At 55.5% G+C, this 8236-nt stretch overlaps 2 long non-coding RNA genes across 3 annotated transcripts; one reads left to right on the forward strand and one right to left on the reverse strand.

Annotated features, from left to right (window-relative positions):
• The first annotated feature begins 197 nt into the window (after window positions 1-197).
• On the forward strand, window positions 198-3714 carry LOC132246498 (uncharacterized). The gene is made up of 2 exons (XR_009457818.1): window positions 198-1034; window positions 3127-3714. It is a non-coding gene; the product is annotated as an uncharacterized LOC132246498 (long non-coding RNA).
• On the reverse strand, window positions 2978-7918 carry LOC132246497 (uncharacterized). 2 transcript variants are annotated; one of them, XR_009457816.1, is made up of 3 exons: window positions 7616-7918; window positions 3627-3871; window positions 2978-3547 (listed from the first exon to the last, which is right to left on the reverse strand). It is a non-coding gene; the product is annotated as an uncharacterized LOC132246497 (long non-coding RNA). The 2 variants fall into 2 exon arrangements; XR_009457817.1 differs by lacking the exon at window positions 7616-7918 and adding an exon at window positions 5921-6299.
• Between the last annotated feature and the right edge of the window lie 318 nt (window positions 7919-8236).

The raw sequence follows: 8236 nt of genomic DNA on the forward strand, positions 1-8236 counted from the left end.
CGCTGCGCACGCGCGAACCCCCTTACTCCTCCCCCCGCCCCCCTCCCGCTGTTGTGATGAGCAAGCTCCCCATTGGCCGCGGCGCAGGTGGGCGGGGCGGAGAGGCTGTTGAACCCCCCTCGTGTCCTGCGGGCGATGGACGCGCGGGGGGCGGGATCAGGGGTAGCGGTCGGTCAGGGTTGCGAGAGGGGTGTCGCTCCATCTGTGCGTGGGAAGAGCTTCACCCACTCCTGCAGCCTGTGAAGAAGTGCGTTCACGCTAGGGTGCCCTCCCCCACACAGCGGACTTCAAGTGACACCCGGGCACTTTTCTTCGCTGCCTCCCAGCTTTCTCCTTCCTCCTGGTCCAGGGGTCTGGTGTATGAGCCCTGAGTTGCAGGGAGGAGGAGTGCATTTATGGCTGGGGAAGCATTCCCTACCCTCCTCCCTGACCTCGCCTTTCCTCACCACCACATCACCCCTCTCCCAGACCTGCCCTGCCCAGTGGGGTCTGCAAGGACCTGCTTCTGCCACCCCCGGAGCCTTTTTGGCCTGTTTTGCTTTTCAGCCTGTGCAGAGCTGTGCCCCGCGGGGTGCGTGCTGCTCCCCTGCCCTCCTCCCCTTCGCTGGATTCTCTCTCATGCATTCCCTGCTACTAAAGCCCAGAACTGGACGTGCCCCCCCTGCGGTTGATCTCTGTGTCCTCTCCCGAGCTGTGCAGTGGGAACAGACCTGGGCCCACAACCTTTCCAGGGCAGATCTCTCTGTGACTTCCCAGCCCCTTCCCTTTCTAAATGATCCACCACAATCCAGAGGTTGTTGCTAACCCTGGGAGCAGGACAGGGTCTGATCCACCCACCCTGCTGCTGCCTGACTGGCTGCTCCCACCCCTTGTGCCCTCTTCCCACAGCAGGACACGGAGCTGGGTGAGCCAGCACCACAGCGTGAGCAAGTCTGGGCGAGCAAGTGGCAAGTGGCTCAACAGGTGCCCCAAGCCAGCACCGTCTGGCCTGTTCCTGCCCTCACCCACCACAGCCACCCATCGGCACCATGGAGGTGAGGGGGGAGTGGGGGGCAGCCTGTGCATGGTGCCAGCTCCAGGGGGGTGTCTCCCCACCCTTGGGAGAGCAGGTTCTCCACACCAGTGACAGCACCCCTGCCAGCATCCCTGCAACATGCAGTGCTGGGGCAGGTATTAGGGTCAGGACAGGTGGTGTGTGCTGGGCCTGGGGTGGGGCATTGGGCACCATCTGTCCAGCCAAGCATGAGGGAATCAGGCTGTTTGTCCCCTCTGAGGGTTGATGGGTTGCACCACCTTGACCTTGTGCAGATGCTGGTGTCTGTCCCAGACCCAGGGGCTGTGGTAGCTGGCAGGGGGTGTTACACCCTCACACCCACTGCAGGGAGCACTGCAGAGGTGAGTGCACATCCAGAGCCCGGTCGGGGAGGTTATATTGCTCATGCCATGTAGGGGCAGGGGAGTGTTATGCCTGCATGCTTCTGCAGTGGGTGCTGGGAGGGTGGGATCTGTGTTCACCTGGGGCAGATGTGAAGGGAGCCAGGGTAGGGAGGGGTGATACCTCATTGCCCTGCAGGGGCATCATCACTGGGGGGCACAGCTCCACTTGGGGTACGTATGAGGCACACCTATAGGGGAGACTGGGGGGTCCACACTTATGTGGGGCAGGTGTGATGGGGCTGTAATGGGGCAGAGGGTGCTATACCATCATTGTCCAGCAGGGGGTGCTGTGGGGTGCCTCTGCTCACCTGGGGCAGGCTGTCATGGGGTAGGGGGATGGGTGGACCCCCATCTCTTCCTCTCTCTCCTACTTGCACTCCCCAGCCCTGTGCCCAAAAAAGCCCAAGCCCCACCGGTGACCCCCCTCCCTGCAGCCCCGGGGCATCTCCAGGGGGCTCGACTCCGTCCCAGGGATTCCTCCTGAGCACCAGGATGGGTCTGACCCCCTGGTCAGACCAGGACAGACTGGGGAGCTTTGCCTGCCTTCGTACTGTGATCCTGGCCTCTGCCTGGGATCCCTGGGGTGTAGATTAACAACCTGTCGCAGCATCCAGCGGACGAGCACCGTGGCCCCCTGCTTTTCCTGGGGCAGGATCAGGTGCGATGTCTGCTGCGGTGTCAGGCTTGTGCAGTTTGGCTAAGAAGTTGGATGCTGGGTTTGTCTGGGCTGGTTTGGACAGGGCTGATGCTGACTCAGGCGGCGGCTGGACTGGAGGTGACCTCTGCAGGCCCCCTCAGCCCCTCTCTTCTAGGATTTCCATGATGTGAACGTCCCCTAGAGCCGCGGCTCCCAACCTTTTTAGACTGCGGGCTGGCAAACCGCAGACCAAAAGCAGATCCTTTCATAGATGCAATTGCATGGACATTAGGGCTGGGGGGACCTGGTAAGATCACCCGGTCCAGCCCCCTGCCCCGGGGTAGGAAGTCAGCCAGGGTCAAAGGATCCCAGCAGGATAAGTGTTTTGTGAAAGTGTCTGGAGTAGGTGATTGCACCATGTCTGGGGGAGCCTATTCCAGGCCTTGGGGGCTCGGATAGTGAAGAAGTTTTTCCTTATGCCACCCTAAAGCAATCTTGCAGGAGTTTGTGACCGCTGGACCTTGTCATCCCCTGGAGTGGCGGCAGCAAGCGGGGTGGCGGCAGTGGAGGTGGGGGTGGCGAACACTGCCCGGTGGTTGGCAGCAATGGTGGTGGCCAGCAGTGATCAGAGGGCTGGATCAGCACCTGGCTGGGGGCGTCTGGCCCAGCGCTCTTTGCTGCCCAGGCAGGGGGTCGGACTCGGTGATCCGTTGAGGTCCCTTCCCACCCTAGCATCTATGAATCTGAATTAGTGCTTCAGGTGTACCATTTTATCAGCCTTCAGACCCATGAAACTTCACATTGTGTCAGGAGAGCACACTGCCAATCTCCAAGGTGTTTAGCACGTGGGCACTGCTTTATAGTTACTTTTTTAAATGTCTGTATGAACTGGTCACCTCAAGCTCCCCAAATGACTTTTTATTCTGCTACTTCACCCCCCTTTTCCAAACGAGGCCATGGAGCCTCTCTAACAAATGGAGCATGTCTTTCACTCTTCTGTGACAAAACGGGTTTGATCTGATCTTCTTATGCTGCTGCTCCTGTCCCTTTAGTAGCACACCGAGAGGGCACCGAATCATCAAACCCGGGACTGGAAGAGACGTCGGGGCCGTCCAGTCACCCCCTGCTCGAGGCAGGATCACCCCTACAAACCCGGCCAGCCAAGCATCGACCCTGTTCTCACGCCTTGGCAAGCATGGAGATGGCACAACTCTCTGGGTAGCCCGTTTCCATGCTCACAAAAACCTAAAAAAATCACCCTCATATAGTGCGAAAGGTCTTCTATCGAACCTAAATGTCCCCTGCTGCAATTCTTGATTTCCTCTGAGTCTGTTTCTGTGGCTGAAGAAAACAGGACACGTCTCTGTCCTCTCCATGGCCACTGCTCAGGGATTTGAAGACATCGAGCTCTTGAGGACTAATCTCAGCACACAGTCGCTCAACCAAGATCCGTCCGTCTTCCAGTCCGTTCATCTAAAACGAAAGAGATAGTGCCGTTATGGTTAAGGAACCAGGCAGGAAAGGTAAAATGAGGATGGCAGAGGAGCACTACCTCAAGGCGCAGTAAGCATGTGATATCCATGAAAGATCCTCTTCAGCCGCAGCTCTGGTGCACAGACAATAAATGGTGTTTGTTAGGAGCTGTTGTTGGAGTCCCTTTCCTCAGCCGCTGTCACAGTGCCCTGGAGGGAAACCCTGGCAGGGTCTAGTCCTGGTTGGAGTCCCTCTTTGTGAGCACCATCAGGTTGTGTGCAAGCCCAGCCCTGTCTCACACCTGGAGGCTGACGCAGCGTGTCTCTAGTGGGTTATGGAATAGAGAAAATCCCACACAATTTACTGATTAATTTTGATGCACTGGCTGAGGGAGTAGTTAGCTGATTGCACGATTTCACAAGGATTACACACTTAATTCATACAACACAATTTTATTTTAAAACTCTTTGCTACGCATATAACACTGCTTAGCTTTAAGAAACACCACAAACATTAAAAACACAATAATTACATATATCAGAAACAATGCTCCAAATGCACTTCCTTCCCAAACAATGCTATAAGAATTAGTATTACAAAAACTACAATTACAACTAAAAGTTGAATTTGAATCAATACTATTATTTTTCATATTATACTTACAATCCTAGAATTCCGAGAAGCCAAACACCTAAATATGGTTTCATTCCTCAGTAGTACAATTTAATGGGTTGGCCTCAGTAGTACAGTTCAATGGGCTCACCTCAGCAATACAATTCAATAGGCTGGCCTCAGCAGTGATAGGACTAAGTCCCCTTCCTTCAGTCCCTTTCAGGTGCTAATGAACTGAAAGCTGGCCCGTGAGGGTGTCAGCTGGACACCCAGCCGGATTCAGAGGGATTCTGTTCACTGTGTGCTGGTGTCTGACTGCAGTGTAGTGTTACCTTAATGAACTGATTCCTGGCATATGAAGGTGTCAGCCTGTACATGCTGATCAACCCGGCCGGGTCAGGCGTGTCATGTTAGCGTGTGTGTGTGTGCATTTGACTGATTTAGTGGCGTGTGTGTGTGTGTGTGTGTGTGTGCGCGCGCGCGCGCACATTTGACTGATTTAGTGGCTGGAGGAACCCAGCCCCACTGAAACGGAGTTCTGCAAGATAGCTCCATTGTGGGTGAGGACTTGCAGAAGGCAGAGATACAGCTCCGTACAGAAACACAGGTAACACAAGCAGCACATTGATAGAATTGCAGAGACCCTAGAAATGTACCCCTAATAAATGAGCACACCCCAAAGTGACAGGCAAATCTGGTAACAGCTGGGATCATGGCTGGAAATCCATTTTGGGCCACCCCACACCATCTGGGCCAGGCAAGACACTGGTCATCAATTCAGTCTGTAATCTCAGCCCAAATGCCGGGTCCTTAGTCAAGTGTGTATACTTAGTACCATGGGAATGGGGGGCTCTTAGTTGGCAGCCTGGTATGAAGAAACCACGCTCTGGTCCGGGCCAGACTGGTAGGTGGTGTCTGGGAGAGTCCCCCGGTGCCATAGAGGCATGGTGTGGGGTGGCCCAAGAAGGATTTCCATCTCTAATCCCAGCCCACAAGGAATTCCTTCCTTGAGCCTGTCTACTTGGTACAGTGGGGATGGGGGAACTGGCCCAAACAGTATTTGCAGCCGTAACCCTAGTCCAAAACCAGGTCCTTATTTGGGTCCATGTACTGAGTACAGTGGGCATGGGGGGGCTGTCAGTTGGCAGCTTGGCACGCAAAAACTGCACTTTGGGCCAGGCAAGACTCCGGTTGGGGGGTGTGGGATAGTATCCAGTGCCACAGAGGCATGGTGAGGGGTGGTCCAAAGGGGATTTCCTGTCGTCAGCCCAGCCCAAAACCCAGTTCCTTATTCAAGCCCATATACTTAGGACAGTATTTGTGGGGGCTGTCAGTTCATGGCCTGGCACAGCCAAACCATGTCTTCAGGAAGGAGAGAAAGGGGATGTAGCTCAGTGGTAGAGTGTGTGCTCTGTATGTATGAGGTCCTCGGTTCAATCCCTAACATCTCCACTTTTCATGGGGAAGCAGGGCAGGCCCTACAAAGAGAGGCTAGATGGCCTGAACCTATTCAGCCTCCACAAGAGAAGGCTGAGGGGAGAGAGCCAAGGGGGGATCTGATGGCCATTTACAAACACCCCAGGGGGGACCAGAGAGAACTGGGGGAAGCTCTGTTCCCCCCAGGCACCACCCAGGGTTACTAGGAATAACACCCTCAAATTGTTAGAGAAAATGCTCAGGCTGGACATCAGGAAACATTACTTTACACTTAAGGCTGCCAGGCTCTGGAATGGGCTCCCAAGGGAGGTGGTGCTCTCCTACCTTGGGCGTCTTCAAGAGGAGGCTGGGCAGATATTTGGCTGGGGTGATATGATCCTGGCACCCATTCCTGCCTGAGGGAGGGAGTCGGACCTGATGAGCTGCTTAGGTCCCTTCCACCCCCAAGTACTATGATACTATGACTCTGGTCAGAGATGACCAGGAGAGTCCCCAGGTGCAACAGGGACATGCTGTGAGGTGGCCCAAAACAGATTTCCAACCATAATCCCAGCCCAAGATCCACTTACTTACTCAAACCCACATATTTAGTACCGTGGCTGGGGGGAGCTGTCCGTTGGCATCCTGGCAGGGCCAAACCAGGGCAAGCTGTGGTCAGAGATGTCCAGGGGAGTCCACTGGTACCACAGAGTGATAACGCAGGGTGGCCCAACAAGGATTTTCATCTCTGATCCCAGCCCAAATCCCACTTCTTTATTCAGGCGCCTGAAGTTAGTGGCGTCTGGGCGGACTATCAGCTGGCAGCCGGGCACAGCCAAACCGTTTCCTGGGACGGGCAGGACTCTGCAGAGGTAACCAGGAGAGTCCCATGTGCCACAGAGGCATGGCGTGGGCTGGCCCAAGAAGGATTTCTAGCTGTGATCCCAGCCCTAAATCCAGGTCCTTATTTGGGTCCATATACTCAGCACAGAAGCTGGCACGCTGTCGGTTTGCAGTCTATCACGGGCAAGCCGCGTTTTGGGTCGGGCAAGACTGGTGAGAGACGTCCAGCAGAGTCCCCGATGGCACACAGGTCTGTCATGGGGTGGCCCAAGAAGGATTTCTGGCTATAATCCCAACCCCAAAACTAGTTCCTAACTCATGCCCATATATTTAGTACAGGGGCGGGGGGGTGTCAGCTGGCAGCCAGCACGGCCAAACCGCACTTTGGGCCGGGCAAGACTGCGGTCAAGGTGCTTCGGGAAAGTCCCCTGTGGCACCAACAGGCCGTTTGGGGTGGCCCAAGAAGTATTTTGCCCCATAATCCCATCGTAATCTGACCTTTATTTAGGGCTCTGGACTTGATGAAGAATATTATTTTGCATATTAATTAGCAAATATGCAATGAAATTCTCTCTATTCAAAATGTGTAATTCATTTGTAACAAGCTTTGATTGGGTCTAGATTAGCTTTGAAAAGGGAACTGGGAATAAGCAACCACCTTCAGCCTGGCAGGCGGGTTGGAGGAGCCGGGGCCCCGCAGGCAGCTTTGGGCTTCTCCCCAGCCCCCAAAAAAGCAGCCAGAGATTTATGTATTTATTTTTAAAAGGATTTTTACCTCCCCAGAAACTCACCCCCGACACAACCATGAAATGCACGGAGGGCGAATTGCAGCGGGTGACCCAGACTCAGAGTTAACTGAAGAAAAGGGGAGGGGAAAAGAAAAGTCGTTCACCTCCATCCAGCGCAGAAAACACACCGGCTTTCAAAAACAGGAATGCTATATAGCCAGTCACGATAATGACAATACTATATAAAGAATAATTATGATAGAGCAGTACCGCAATAATAGTGATGCCCAGCCCAGGGTTTCTAGCGCCCACGCAACTGTTTTGGAAGCTGGATATACAGAGCACGTTTTTCACGCCCAATAATGTTAAAAATCATCTTATTAATGTAACGATGATCATGCACCGCTAGAATGAGGAATAATTAGAATAGTAAGCAACATGAGCGTTAATTAGTAATATGTAAACGTACGGTAATTAGTGAATAGCCACGTGTAAAAGGTAACACTAAGCATCCAGGAGGCGCTGAGAAGGGGGGTCCGCGGCTGCTCTGGGGCTGGGGTCGGGAGTGAAGAAGCAGGCGGCCCCGGGGCCCCCGCATGCCGGCTCTGGGCACGTGCAGCGCCGTGTGGGCGGGCGGGTGGACGGCTCCGCGCTGCCTCCCCGGCCGTATCTTGAGCCCCTGCCCGAGCCCGGAGCTGCGCTGCGCCTCCCGCCGCCGCTGCCCCCGGGCCGGAGCGCCGCGCTCCTCCGCGCCCGCACAGCGGGTCGCGCACCCTTGCCTAGGCCACGCCCCCTGGGACGGAGCTCCGCGCCCGCACAGCGGGTCCCCCACACGGCGCAGGCGTCCTTTGGCCAAGCCACGCCCCCCGGGTCGGCAGGTAGGGGGCGGGGCCAGGGAAGGGGCGGGCGCTTAATCTTTCCATGCCGGCGTTCATTGGCTGGGAGGCGGTGCGCGGGCCGGCAGCCGATTGGGTGCGGTGGACGCCCGTCTGGGCTGAGAGCTTTTAAATACGACTGTAGCGCCATAACGCGCCACACGGTCGGGGGAGCTGGTTGCGGGCGGTTGTTGGTGCTGCGCCGCAGCGGCTCC

The sequence above is a fragment of the Alligator mississippiensis genome, chromosome 16 (assembly GCF_030867095.1).
Source record: "Alligator mississippiensis isolate rAllMis1 chromosome 16, rAllMis1, whole genome shotgun sequence".
In the NCBI taxonomy this organism is placed as follows: domain Eukaryota; kingdom Metazoa; phylum Chordata; order Crocodylia; family Alligatoridae; genus Alligator; species Alligator mississippiensis.